Here is a 13,627-nt window from a genome sequence, read left to right as displayed (position 1 = left end):
AGATAATATTTTTGGTATTTTTATGATAAAGAGTAAAAGTAAAGATTGCAAAAATAAATGGTGCCAGAAATAACTAAGTGTTGGAAGATTAATATGATGGAAAATAGACGCGGGGGGCATAGGTTTCACTAGTGGCTTCTCTCAAGATAGCATAAGTATTACGGTGGGTAAACGAATTACTATCGAGCAATTGATAGAATTGAGCATAGTTATGAGAATATCTAGGTATGATCATGTATATAGGCATCACGTCCGTGACAAGTAGACCGAAATGATTCTGCATCTACTACTATTACTCCACACATCGACCGCTATCTAGCATGCATCTAGAGTATTAAGTTCATAAGAACAGAGTAATGCTTTAAGTAAGATGAAATGATGTAGAGGGATAAACTCATGCAATATGATATAAACCCCATCTTTTTATCCTCGATGGCAACAATACAATACGTGCCTTGCTGCCCCTGCTGTTACTGGGAAAGGACACCGCAAGATTGAACCCAAAGCTGAGCACTTCTCCCATTGCAAGAAAGATCAATCTAGTAGGCCAAACCAAACTGATAATTCGAAGAGACTTGCAAAGATAACCAATCATACATAAAAGAATTCAGAGGAGATTCAAATATTGTTCATAGACAAACTTGATCATAAACCCACAATTCATCGGATCTTGACAAACACACCGCATAAGAAGATTACATGGAATAGATCTCCAAGAAGATCGAGGAGAACTTTGTATTGAGATCCAAAGAGAGAGAAGAAGCCATCTAGCTAATAACTATGGACCTGAAGGTCTGCGGTAAACTACACACATCATCGGAGAGGCTATGGTGTTGATGTAGAAGCCCTCCGTGATCAATGCCCCCTCCGGCGGAGCGCCGGAAAAGGCCCCAAGATGGGATCTCACGGGTATAGAAGGTTGCGGCAGTGGAAATAGGGTTTTGGCTCCGTATATGATGTTTCCAGGGTACATGGGAATATATAGGAGGAAGAAGTACGTCGGTGGAGCAACGTGGGCCCCACGAGGGTGGCGGGCGCGCCTGGGGGGTGGTAGGCGCGCCCCCTGCCTCGTGCTCTCCTAATTGATTACTTTACGTAGACTCCAAGTCCTCTGGATCACGTTTGTTCTGAAAATCACGGTCCCGAAGGTTTCATTCCGTTTGGACTCCGTTTGATATTATATTTTTGCGAAACACTGAAATAGGCAAAAACAACAATTTGGGCTGGGCCTCCGGTTAATAGGTTAGTCCCAAAAATATATAAGAGTGTATAATAAAGCCCAATAAACATCTAAAACAGAATATAATATAGCATGGAACAATCAAAAATTATAGATACGTTGGAGACGTATCAAGCATTCCCAAGCTTAATTCCTGCTCCTCCTCGAGTAGGTAAATGATAAAAAATGAATTTTTGATGTGGAATGCTACTTGGCATAATTTTCCATGTAACCCTCTTAATTGTGGTATGAATATTCAGATCCGCAAGATTCAAGATAAAAGTTTAATATTGACATAAAAATAATAATACTTCAAGCATACTAACTAAGCAATTATGTCTTCTCAAAATAACATGGCCAAAGAAAGTTCATCGCTACAAAATCATATAGTTTGGTCATGCTCCATTTTCGTCACACAAGAATGCTCTCATCATGCACAACCCCGATGACAAGCCAAGCAATTGTTTCATACTTTAGTAATCTCAAACTTTTTCAACTTTCACGCAATACATGAGCGTGAGCCATGGATATAGCACTATGGGTGGAATAGAATATATTGATGGGGGTTATGTGGAGAAGACAAAAAAGGAGAAAATCTCACATCAACGTGGCTAATCAACGGGCTATGGAGATGCCCATCAATTGATGTTAATGTGAGGAGTAGGGATTGCCATGCAACGGATGCACTAGAGCTATAAATGTATGAAAGCTCAATAAAAGAAACTAAGTGGGTGTGCATCCAACTTGCTTGCTCACGAAGACCTAGGGCATTTGAGGAAGCCCATTGTTGGAATATACAAGCCAAGTTCTATAATGAAATATTCCCACTAGTATATGAAAGTGACAAAATAAGAGACTATCTAACATAAAGATCATGGTGCTACTTTGAAGCACAAGTATGGAAAAAGATAGTAGCATTGCCCCTTTTTATTTTCTTTTTTGGGCCTTTCTTTTTTTTTTCTTTTGGCCTTTCTCTCTTCTTTTTGGGACAATGCTCTATGAATGCTGATCATCACACTTCTATTTATTTACAACTCAATGATTACAATTCGATACTAGAAGAAAGTATGACTCTATATGAATGCCTCCGGCGGTGTACCGGGATGAGAAATGAATAAAGAGTGACATGTATGAAATAATATGCATGGTGGCTTTGCCACAAATACGATGTCAACTACATGATCATGCAAGGCAATATGACAATAATGAGCGTGTCATGATAAACGGAACGGTGGAAAGTTGCATGGCAATATATCTCAGAATGGCAATGGAAATTCCATAATAGGTTGGTATGGTGGTTGTTTTGAGGAAGATATAAGGAGGTTTATGTGTGATAGAGCGTATCGTATCACGGGGTTTGGATGCACCGGCGAAGTTTGCACCAACTCTCGAGGTGAGAAAGGGCAATGCACGGCACCGAAGAGGCTAGCAATGATGGAAGGTTGAGAGTGTGTATAATCCATGGACTCAACATTAGTCATAAAGAACTCACATACTTATTGCAAAAATCTACAAGTCATCAAAAACCAAGCACTATGCGCATGCTCCTAGGGGGATAGATTGGTAGGAAAAGACCATCGCTCGTCCCCGACCGCCACTCATAAGGAGGACAATCAAAGAATACCTCATGTTTCAAATTTGTTACATAACGTTTACCATACGTGCAAGCTACGGGATTTGCAAACTTCAACCCAAGTATTTCTCAAATTCACAACTACTCAACTAGCACAACTTTAATATCACTACCTCCATATCTCAAAACAATTATCAAGCATCAAACTTCTCATAGTATTCAACACACTCATAAGAAAGTTTTTACTAATCTTGAATACCTAGCATATTATGACTATTTTCACAATTAAAGCAAATTACCATGCTGTTTGTTAGGACTCTCAAAATAATATAAGTGAAGCATGAGAGAACAATAGTTTCTATAAAACAAATCCACCACCGTGCTCTAAAAGATATAAGTGAAGCACTAGAGCAAAAACTATATAGCTCAAAAGATATAAATGAAGCACATAGAGTATTCTAATAAATTCCGAAGCATGTGTGTCTCTCTCAAAAGGTGTGTCCAGCAAGGATGATTGTGGTAAAAAAAGACTCAAATCATACAAGACGCTCCAAGAAAAACACATACCATGTGGTGAATAAAAATATAGCTCCAAGTAAAGTTACCGATGAACGAAGACAAAAGAGGGGATGCCTTCCGGGGCATCCCCAGGCTTTGGCCTTTTGGTGTCCTTAGATTATCTTGGGGTGCCATGGGCATCCCCAAGCTTAGGCTCTTGCCACTCCTTGTTCCATAATCCATCAAATCTTTACCCAAAACTTGAAAACTTCACAACACAAAACTCAACAGAAAATCTCGTAAGCTCTGTTAGCGAAAGAAAACAAAACACCACTTCAAGGTAATGTAATGAACTCATTCTTTATTTATATTGGTGTTAAAACTACTGTATTCCAACTTTTCTATGGTTTATAAACTCTTTTACTGGCCATAGATTCATCAAAATAAGCAAACAACACACGAAAAACAGAATCTGTCAAAAACAGAACAGTCTGTAGTAATATGTAACTAACGCAAACTTCTGGAACTCAGAAACATGTACCAAAATAGGAAGACCTAGAAAATTTGTTTATTGATCTACTGCAATTGAAATCAGTATTTTATCATGTTCTGGTGATTTTTAGCAATTGTTTTCCTGAACAGAAAGTTTCTGGAATTTTCAGCAAGATCAAATAACTGTCATCTAAGAAGATCCTATAGGTTTAACTTGGCACAAACACTAATTAAAACATAAAAACAAATCTAACCAGAGGCTAGATCAAATATTTATTCCTAAACAGAAGCAAAAAGCAAAAAAAAACTGAAATAAAATTGGGTTGCCTCCCAAGATGCGCTATCGTTTAACGCCCTAGCTAGGCATAAAAGCAAGGATAGATCTAAGTATTGCCATCTTTGGTTTTAGCGACGAAAAGAGCAAACTTGTTATCTATGAAATTAATCTTTCTATTTTGATAAAGCACGTGGCTATTAATGGTAAAAGAAAGATTAAGCACGTTACGGAAATTTGCATCTAAGCTAGCCTTTATCTCTTTGATAGATTCGTTTTGGTAGGAGAGCAAAAGAGATGTAGATTCAAATTTCTCATTCATGCGGTGCCCAAATATGGTCTTCATCTTTTCATAACTATCTACGGCATCCCCTTCAAGAAAACCTTCTTCAAATATAGAATCTAAGACATGCTTAAACGAAGAAGGTAGGGCAACATAAAAGCTCTTTAAGTAAATTTCAATTTGGTATTGGGGCACATAGCTAGCCCGGATCCTCAATATGCTAGGTATTCAAGATTAGTAAAAACTTTCTTATGAGTGTGTTGAATACTAAGAGAAGTTTGATGCTTGATGATTGTTTTGAGACATGGAGGTGTGATATCAAATTTGTGCTAGTTGAGTAGTTGTGAATTTGAGAAATACTTGTGTGGAAGTTTGCAAGTCCCGTAGCATGCACGTATGGTAAATGTTATGTAACAAATTTGAAACATGAGGTGTTCTTTGATTGTCCTCCTTATGAGTGGCGGTCGGGGACGAGCGATGGTCTTTTCCTACCAATCTATCCCCCTAGGAGCATGCGCGTAGTGCTTGGTTTTTAATGACTTGTAGATTTTTGCAATAAGTATGTGAGTTCTTTATGACTAATGTTGAGTCCATGGATTATACGCACTCTCACCTTTCCATCATTGCTGGCCTCTTCGGTACCGTGCATTGCCCTTTCTCACATTGAGAGTTGGTGCAAACTTCGCCGGTGCATCCAAACCCCGTGATATGATACGCTCTTTCACACATAAACCTCCTTATATCTTCCTCAAAACAGCCACCATACCTACCTATTATGGCATTTCCATAGCCATTCCGAGATATATTGCCATGCAACTTTCCACCGTTCCGTTTATCATGACACGTTCATCATTGTCATATTGCTTTGCATGATCCTGTAGTTGACATAGTATTTGTGGCAAAGCCACCATTCATAATTCTTCCATACATGTCACTCTTGGTTCATTGCATATCCTGGTACACCACCGGAGGCATTCATATAGAGTCATACTCTGTTCTAGTATCGAGTTGTAAATAAATAGAAGTGTGATGATCATCATTTTTTTAGAGCATTGTCCCAAGTGAGGAATAAAAAAAAGAGAAAGGCCATAAAAAAAGAGAAGGCCCAAAAAAAATTGAGAGAAAAAGAGAGAAGGGACAATGTTACTATCCTTTTACCACACTTGTGCTTCAAAGTAGCATCATGATCTTCAGGATAGAGAGTCTCTTGTTTTGTCATTTTCATATACTAGTGGGAATGTTTCATTATAGAACTTGGCTTGTATATTCCAACAATGGGCCTCCTCAAGTGCCCTAGGTCTTCGTGAGCAAGCAAGTTGGATGCACACCCACTTAGTTTCTTTTGTTGAGCTTTCATATATTTATAGCTCTAGTGCATCCGTTGCATGGCAATCCCTACTCCTTGCATTAACATCAATCGATGGGCATCTCCATAGCTCATTGATTAGCCTCGTTGATGTGAGACTTTCTCCCTTTTTGTCTTCTCCACATAACCCCCATCATCATATTCTACTCCACCCATATTGCTATATCCATGGCTCACGCTCATGTATTGCGTGAAGGTTGAAAAAGTTTGAGATTACTAAAGTATGAAACAATTGCTTGGCTTGTCATCGGGGTTGTGCATGATGAGAGTATTCTTGTGTGACGAAAATGGAGCATGACTAAACTATATGATTTTGTAGGGATGAACTTTCTTTGGCCATGTTATTTTGAGGGGACATAATTGCTTAGTTAGTATGCTTGAAGTATTATTATTTTTATGTCAATATTGAGCTTTTATCTTGAATCTTTCGGATCTAAATATTCATACCACAATTAAGAAGAATTACATAGAAATTATGCCAAGTAGCATTCCACATCAAAAATTCTGTTTTTATCATTTACCTACTCGAGGACGAGCAGGAATTAAGCTTCGGGATGCTTGATACGTCTCCAACGTATCTATAATTTTTGATTGCTCCATGCTATATTATCTTCTGTTTTGGACATTATTGGGCTTTATTATACACTTTTATATTATTTTTGGGACTAACCTATTAACCGGAGGCCCAGCCCAGAATTGCTTTTTTTGCCTATTTCAGAGTTTCGCAGAAAAAGTCAAACGGAGTCCAGACGGAATGAAACCTTCGGGAGCATGATTTTCGGAATGAACGTGATCCAGAGGACTTGGACCCTACGTCAAGAAAGCTACCAGGAAGCCACGAGGTAGGGGGGCGCGCCTACCCCCCTTGGCGCGCCCTCCACCCTCGTGGGCCCCATGTTGCTCCACTGACGTACTCCTTCCTCCTATATATACCTACGTACCCCCAAACTACCAGAAACGGAGCCAAAAACCTAATTCCACCGCCGCAACCTTCTGTACCCGTGAGATCCCATCTTGGGGCCTGTTCCGGAGCTCCGCCGGAGGGGGCATCGATCATGGAGGGCTTCTACATCAACACCATAGCCTCTCCGATGATGTGTGAGTAGTTTACCTCAGACCTTCGGGTCCATAGTTATTAGCTAGATGGCTTCCTCTCTCCTTTTGGATCTCAATACAATGTTCTCCCCCTCTCTTGTGGAGATTTATTCGATGTAATCTTCTTTTGCGGTGTGTTTGTTGAGACCGATGAATTTTGGGTTTATGATCAAGTTTATCTATGAACAATATTTGAATCTTTTGAATTCTTTTATGTATGATTGGTTATCTTTGCAAGTCTCTTCGAATTATCAGTTTGGTTTGGCCTACTAGATTGGTCTTTCTTGCAATGGGAGAAGTGCTTAGCTTTGGGTTCAATCTTGCGGTGTCCTTTCCCAGTGACAGTAGGGGCAGCAAGGCACGTATTGTATTGTTGCCATCGAGGATAACAAGATGGGGTTTATATCATATTGCATGAGTTTATCCCTCTACATGATGTCATCTTGCTTAAAGTATTACTCTGTTCTTATGAACTTAATACTCTAGATGCATGCTGGATAGCGGTCGATGTGTGGAGTAATAGTTGTAGATGCAGGCAGGAGTCGGTCTACTTGTCTCGAACGTGATGCGTATATACATGATCATACCTAGATATTCTCATAACTATGCTCAATTCTGTCAATTGCTCAATAGTAATTTGTTCACCCACCGTAAATACTTATCCTCTTGAGAGAAGCCACTAGTGAAACCTATGCCCCCCGGGTCTATTTTCCATCATATTAATCTCCCGACAACAAGCTATTTCTGGCGCCGTTTTATTTTACTTTCTTTACTTTGCATCTTTATCAGAAAAATACCAAAAATATTATCTTATCATATCTATCAGATCTCACTCTCGTAAGTGACCGTGTAGGGATAGACAACCCCTTATCGCGTTGGTTGCGTGGATTTATTTGTTTGTGTAGGTGCGAGGGACTCGTGCGTGGCCTCCTACTGGATTGATACCTTGGTTCTCAAAAACTGAGGGAAATACTTATGCTACTTTGCTGCATCTCCCTTTCCTCTTCAAGGGAAAACCAACGTAGTGCTCAAGAGGTAGAAGACGGATTTCTGGCGCCGTTGCCGGGGAGGTCTACGCAAAAGTCAACATACCAAGTACCCATCACAAACCCTTATCTCCCGCATTACATTAATTTTCCATTTGCCTCTCGTTTTCCTCCCCCCCACTTCACCCTTGCCATTTTATTCGCCTCCCTCTTTCTTTTCCCTTTTGCTCTTTTCGTCGTTATGTATGAAATTGGGGAAATTATTGTCGATAAAGACAGTAATAATATCATGGAAAATTCTGATGCTCCTGCTAAAGAATCCCCTACCTTACATACAAAAAAATTCCGAATTGGTAGTGGTAACATTATTGGAAAAGGAGTTATCCAAGATTTCTTTACTTGTGCTAGTGCTTCTCCTTCTATGGGCAGTTCTATTCTTCATAGAACTAGTAGTCTTGCGGACACTATCGCCATGCTTGTAGTTGAACTTGAAAGACAATTTATGCATATTCATCCTTGCATACAGAGGATTTTCCTATAATTTTCCAACATTGAACACTCTTCTGTTAAGCGTGCCGCTACTATCTTTTTGGCTCATGAGTTCAGATTTATTATAAAAGAGGCCAAAGAAATCTTTGCGCATTATAGGGTGGACGCTGGACGTCCTCCCATAGAAACTATCTTATTTGATCAAGAAGAAATAATGCGTTTTCAATCTCTAGATTATGTTGCTCTTAATGAAAACCTTAGAAAAAAGGTTCCTACCAATATTCTAATTGATAGAATTTCTGAACTTAATGATGATTTTGCTATTCGAAATAATGAGCTAGGATATTCTCTCGAATATAGGCTCACCAAGTTCTATCAAAAGAATGCTTATAATGATGAGTTGGTTGTGCAATATGAAGGGCTGAAGGAGGAGCCTATACATCCTAAAGTTGATCCTGGGATTTTTGTCCCATAAATTTAGCCCTTTTGATTACTTTTGCTTGCCACAAAGAAAACTTGCTGCCGAACGTAGAGAGTATGAAATGAGTTTTAATGATCTATCTTATTATTATGGCAGTACCTAGATCTATCCTTGCTATTATGCCTAGCTAGGGGCGTTAAACGATAGCGCTTGTTGGGAGGCAACCCAATTTTATTTTTAGTTTTTTGCTTTTTGCATCTGTTTAGGAATAAATATTTGTTCTAGCCTCTGGTTAGATTTGTTTTTATGTTCTAATTAGTGTTTGTGCCAAGTTAAACCTATAGGATCTTCTTGGTTGATAGTTATTTGATCTTGCAGAAAATTCCAGAAACTGTCTGTTCACGAAAATAATTGTTAAAAATCACCAGAACGTGATAAAATATTGATTCCAATTTCTGATGATCAATAAATAAATTGTCTAGGTCTTCCTATTTTGGCTGATTTTATGGAGTTCCAGAAGTTTGCATTAGTTACAGATTACTACAGACTGTTCTGTTTTTGACAGATTCTGTTTTTCGTGTGTTGTTTGCTTATTTTGATGAATCTATGGCTAATAAAATGGTTTATAAACCATAGATAAGTTGGAATACATTAGGTTTAACACCAATATAAATAAAGAATGAGTTCATTACAGTACCTTGAAGTGGTCTTTTGTTTTCTTTCGCTAATGGAGCTCACGAGATTTTCTGCTGAGTTTTGTGTTGTGAAGTTTTCAAGTTTTGGGTGACAGATTTGATGGATTATGGAACAAGGAGTGGAAAGAGCCTAAGCTTGGGGATGCCCATGGCACCCCCAAGATAATCTAAGGACACTTAAAATCCAAAGCTTGGGGATGCCCCGGAAGGCATCCCCTCTTTCGTCTACTTCCATCGGTAACTTTACTTGGAGCTATATTTTTATTCACCACATGATATGTGTTTTGCTTGGAGCGTCTTGTATTATTTGAGTCTTTATTTGTTAGTTTACCACAATCTTCTTTTCTGTACACACCTTTTGAGAGAGACACGCATGATTTGGAAATTATTAGATTACTCTATGTGCTTCACTTATATCTTTTGAGTTATATAGTTTTTGCTCTAGTACTTCACTTATATCTTTTAGAGCACGGTGGTGGATTTGTTTTATAGAAACTATTGATCTCTCATGATTCACTTAGATTATTTTGAGAGTCTTAAATAGCATGGTAATTTGCTTAAATAATCCTAATATGCTAGGTATTCAAGATTAGTAAAAACTTTCTTATGAGTGTGTTGAATACTAAGAGAAGTTTGATGCTTGATGATTGTTTTGAGACATGGAGGTAGTGATATAAAAGTTGTGCTAGTTGAGTAGTTGTGAATTTGAGAAATACTTGTGTTGAAGTTTGCAAGTCCCGTAGCATGCATGTATGGTAAACGTTATGTAACAAATTTGAAACATGAGGTGTTCTTTGATTGTCCTCCTTATGAGTGGCGGTCGGGGACGAGCGATGGTCTTTTCCTACCAATCTATCCCCCTAGGAGCATGCGTGTAGTGCTTGGTTTTTGATGACTTGTAGATTTTTGCAATAAGTATGTGAGTTCTTTATGACTAATGTTGAGTCCATGGATTATACGCACTCTCACCTTTCCATCATTGCTAGCCTCTTCGGTACCGTGCATTGCCCTTTCTCACATTGAGAGTTGGTGCAAACTTCGCCGGTGCATCCAAACCCCGTGATATGATCCGCTCTTTCACACATAAACCTCCTTATATCTTCCTCAAAACAGCCACCATACCTACCTATTATGGCATTTCCATAGCCATTCCGAGATATATTGCCATGCAACTTTCCACCGTTCCGTTTATCATGACACGTTCATCATTGTCATATTGCTTTGCATGATCATGTAGTTGACATAGTATTTGTGGCAAAGCCACCATTCATAATTCTTCCATACATGTCACTCTTGTTCATTGCATATCCCGGTACACCGCCGGAGGCATTCATATAGAGTCATACTCTGTTCTAGTATCGAGTTGTAATCATTGAGTTGTAAATAAATAGAAGTGTGATGATCATCATTTTTTTAGAGCATTGTCCCAAGTGAGGAATAAAAAAAAGACAGAGAAATGCCATAAAAAAAGAAGAGAAGGCCCAAAAAAAATTGAGAGAAAAAGAGAGAAGGGACAATGTTACTATCCTTTTACCACACTTGTGCTTCAAAGTAGCACCATGATCTTCATGATAGAGAGTCTCTTGTTTTGTCATTTTCATATACTAGTGGGAATTTTTCATTATAGAACTTGGCTTGTATATTCCAACAATGGGCCTCCTCAAGTGCCCTAGGCCTTCATGAGCAAGCAAGTTGGAGGCACACCCACTTAGTTTCTTTTGTTGAGCTTTCATATATTTATAGCTCAAGTGCATCCGTTGCATGGCAATCCATACTCCTTGCATTAACATCAATCGATGGGCATCTCCATAGCTCATTGATTAGCCTCGTTGATTTGAGACTTTCTCCTTTTTTGTCTTCTCCACATAACCCCCATCATCATATTCTATTTCACCCATAGTGCTATATCCATGGCTCACGCTCATGTATTGCGTGAAGGTTGAAAAAGTTTGAGATTACTAAAGTATGAAGCAATTGCTTGGCTTGTCATCGGGGTTGTGCATGATGAGTATTCTTGTGTGACGAAAATGGAGCATGACTTAACTATATGATTTTGTGGGGATGAACTTTCTTTGGCCATGTTATTTTGAGAGGACATAATTTCTTAGTTAGTATGCTTGAAGTATTATTATTTTTACATCAATATTGAACTTTTATCTTCAATCTTTCAGATCTGAATATTCATACCACAATTAAGAAGAATTACATTGAAATTATGCCAAGTAGCATTCCACATCAAAAATTCTGTTTTTATCATTTACCTACTCGAGGACGAGCAGGAATTAAGCTTGGGGATGCTTAATACGTCTCCAACGTATCTATAATTTTTGATTGCTCCATGCTATATTATCTTCTGTTTTGGACATTATTGGGCTTTATTATACACTTTTATATTATTTTTGGGACTAACCTATTAACCGGAGGCCCAGCCCAGAATTGATGTTTTTTTGCCTATTTCAGAGTTTCGCAGAAAAAGTCAAACGGAGTCCAGACGGAATGAAACCTTCGGGAACGTGATTTTCGGAACGAACGTGATCCAGAGGACTTGGACCCTATGTCAAGAAAGCTACCAGGAAGCCACGAGGTAGGGGGGCGCGCCTACCCCCCCGGGCGCGCCCTCCACCCTCGTGGGCCCCACCTTGCTCCACCGACGTACTCCTTCCTCCTATATATACCTACGTACCCCCAAACTACCAGAAACGGAGCCAAAAACCTAATTCCACCGCCGCAACCTTCTGTACCCGTGAGATCCCATCTTGGGGCCTGTTCCGGAGCTCCGCCAGAGGGGGCATCGATCACGGAGGGCTTCTACATCAACACCATAGCCTCTCCGATGATGTGTGAGTAGTTTACCTCAGACCTTCGGGTCCATAGTTATTAGCTAGATGGCTTCCTCTCTCTTTTTGGATCTCAATACAATGTTCTCCCCCTCTCTTGTGGAGATTTATTCGAGGTAATCTTCTTTTGCGGTGTGTTTGTTGAGACCAATGAATTGTGGGTTTGTGATCAAGTTTATCTATGAACAATATTTGAATCTCCTCTGAATTCTTTTATGTATGATTGGTTATCTTTGCAAGTCTCTTCGAATTATCAGTTTGGTTTGGCCTACTAGATTGATCTTTCTTGCAATGGGAGAAGTGGTCACCTTTGGGTTCAATCTTGCGGTGTCCTTTCCCAGTGACAGTAGGGGCAGCAAGGCACGTATTGTATTGTTGCCATCGAGGATAACAAGATGGGGTTTATATCATATTGCATGAGTTTATCCCTCTACATGATGTCATCTTGCTTAAAGCGTTACTCTGTTCTTATGAACTTAATACTCTAGATGCATGCTGGATAGCGGTCAATGTGTGGAGTAATAGTAGTAGATGCAGGCAGGAGTCGGTCTACTTGTCTCGGACGTGATGCCTATATACATGATCATAGCTGGATATTCTCATAACTATGCTCAATTCTGTCAATTGCTCAACAGTAATTTGTTCACCCACCGTAAATACTTATGCTCTTGAGAGAAGCCACTAGTGAAACCTATGGCCCCCGGGTCTATTTTCCATCATATTAATTTCCCGACAACAAGCTATTTCTGGCGCCGTTTTATTTTACTTTCTTTACTTTGCATCTTTATCAGAAAAATACCAAAAATATTATCTTATCATATCTATCAGATCTCACTCTCGTATGTGACCGTGTAGGGATTGACAACCCCTTATCGCGTTGGTTGCGAGGATTTATTTGTTTGTGTAGGTGCGAGGGACTCGTGCGTGGCCTCCTACTGGATTGATACCTTGGTTCTCAAAAACTGAGGGAAATACTTACGCTACTTTGCTGCATCACCCTTTCCTCTTCAAGGGAAAACCAACGCAGTGCTCAAGAGGTAGCTGTGGCCCGGACCAACCTTACATGTCCACGCACATGAGACCGGTTCCATCGACAGACATGCAAATTGTTTTGCATAATGGTGGCTAGCGGGTGTATGTTTCTCCTACTTTAGTTGAATCAAATTTGACTGCGGCTGGTCCTTGAAGAAGCTTAAAACAACAAACTTGAAAAATCACCGTTGTGGTTTTTGCCGTAGGTAAGAACGGTTCTTGCTAGAAGCCCGTAGCAGCCACGTAAAACTTGCAACAACAAAGTAGAGGACGTCTAACTTGTTTTTGCAGGGCATGTTGTGATATGATATGGTCAAGACATGATGGGATTGCCGTTATTGTATGAGATGATCATGTTTTGTATGTT

The sequence above is a fragment of the Aegilops tauschii genome, chromosome 2 (assembly GCF_002575655.3).
Source record: "Aegilops tauschii subsp. strangulata cultivar AL8/78 chromosome 2, Aet v6.0, whole genome shotgun sequence".
NCBI classification, from domain to species: domain Eukaryota; kingdom Viridiplantae; phylum Streptophyta; class Magnoliopsida; order Poales; family Poaceae; genus Aegilops; species Aegilops tauschii.
Note: the sequence above shows the minus strand (reverse complement) of the source record.